This window comes from Panicum virgatum, chromosome 3K (assembly GCF_016808335.1).
Source record: "Panicum virgatum strain AP13 chromosome 3K, P.virgatum_v5, whole genome shotgun sequence".
Classification (NCBI taxonomy): Eukaryota; Viridiplantae; Streptophyta; class Magnoliopsida; order Poales; family Poaceae; genus Panicum; species Panicum virgatum.
Window position 1 is genome coordinate 11168271 of NC_053138.1, and position 2015 is coordinate 11170285.

A 2015-nucleotide genomic window follows, 5' to 3' on the forward strand; every position below is an offset into this window, starting at 1 on the left:
GCCGGTTTTGAGAAAACCGCCAAAACTCCACGCGCGGGAAGATTCCTGCCTCCACGCCGTGGCCGTAGACGCCGTTCCCGCCTCGGCCTTCTGACGGCCCTAGATGCCGCCCGACGCCCATCACCTCCTCGCCCGCAGCGAGGCCCTAAACGCCGTCGACGCCCGTCGCCTCCGTCAGTCCCGAGACCGACGCCCGTGCCTCCACGACTTTGCGTCTTCAACCACCGTCCGTCCACGTAAAACTTTCACCTCAAACACTAGCTAACATCTAACCCTTTGAAACGAAACGAACTAACATCTAACCCTTGGACAATAACCTTACGCGGATTCACCAGATGATGAGAAATGAGCTCCCTCGATCATAGATCCGATCCGAGTGCGAAGGAGCAGCAAAGATCAAGTTTGGCTATCTTTGTGTGTGTTAGCTTTATCCAAGTAGACATGTGCATCTAGACGCCCCCCTTAATCTCGTTACCTTTTCTTGTAGTCGCTTTATTATCTCGTTATAGCAAAGTGGTTACCGGAGAAACAAGAACAGCCTTTGTCACGATCTTTTCCATGTCTTTAGCCCAGTGGTTACGGAAGAAAAATAAAATGCTGACTTGGCATCTTTATGGGTGATATATAGGAGTCTGATATGGACTCCAACTCTGCTTCCAACTTTGTGTCTTCTTTGTTGCGCTGATGTGGGTCATTTATAATACTCCCTCCATCCTAAAAACAAGTCATTCTAGTATTTAAAATTTATTTAAAAATAAATCATCTTATCTTATCTTATTTAGAATGTGTATGTGCATGCAAGAATCAATTAGTATTAAGTATGAGTAATAAATAGAGCAAGAATGATTATTTTACCTTCTTATCTTAGAATATTAGAATTTTAATGATTTATTTTTTTGAAACGGAGGGAGTACACAATAGCTAGGTGTCTTCATAATACACGAAAAATAAACGACAGGAAGGATCACTATCTTCCTTAATAAACATTTTGCATTTCCAATAGAAAATATTTTCTCGTTTAATGGATGCCATATCTTTATTCAATCACTGAGTGCCATATACACTGATTATTATTGTACACAACTCACTGTGTACCTGCTTATCGCCTTATTGGTTATTACTGTGTAGAGATGGCAATTGTCTACATGATTTTGTGTCCTTAACCGTGAGCTAAGCTCGAGCTCTGTTATCATGAGATGAATCTGGGCTACGGACCAGGGCAATTGCACCATTTATCTAGCAAAAATAATAGTAGCACCTCTTCTATTTCCCCTTTATTTGTTCTTCCAAATCCACCTCATTTTTCACTTTGACTCCAAAAAGTTGGACCTTTCCCTCGAAAAAAAAAACCAAGTTGGGCCAGATCATGAAATTGAAACCGTAGAATAAAATGTACGCCGTTAAATATCTCATATTTGGGACATGGCTTGAACCTGAAATTCTAGCTGCTGACGTCATATGCATACAGAATATCCATCGGAAAACACAAAAGTGATGAGCAGAGTAGAAATGAACAGAGATTTTACATTTTACAAAAAAGAAAAAAAGAGAAAAATTTTATCAGAGCCAGGTTTCGATCCTGGGACCTGTGGGTTATGGGCCCACCACGCTTCCGCTGCGCCACTCTGATTTGGTTGTTTGGTCTCAACAATTAAGTTTGATGATGTGTTCTTCCTGGATGCACATATCATCGTGATTCATGAGGACGACGTGACGGCTGGTGATGGATGCTTGCTTGGCAGGCTGGTCTGCCCGGCTGAACCGCGAGGTCGATCGATCGATCCAACCTAAAGAACGGAGATGCAAGCGATACGTAGGCAGGTACTGGTACAATGTACAACGTCGTCTGAGATGTTGAAGGCAACCGGCCGGCGGCGGGTCTCTCCTTTGCAGTACGCATCCTGAATTCGTTGGAGAAGCAAAGCTGTCGATCGCCCGTACGTGTTCGTCGTATGGTGAGGATCGATCAAATCAAATGCCAACGCTCTTGCATTGGTGTTGAGTAGTGGTCGCCG

General features: G+C 43.6%; 1 non-coding gene across 1 annotated transcript; it reads right to left on the minus strand.

Annotated features, from left to right (window-relative positions):
• Positions 1-1558: 1558 nt before the first annotated feature.
• Positions 1559-1630, minus strand: TRNAM-CAU. Its single transcript has one exon. It is a non-coding gene; the product is annotated as a tRNA-Met (tRNA).
• Positions 1631-2015: the final 385 nt, after the last annotated feature.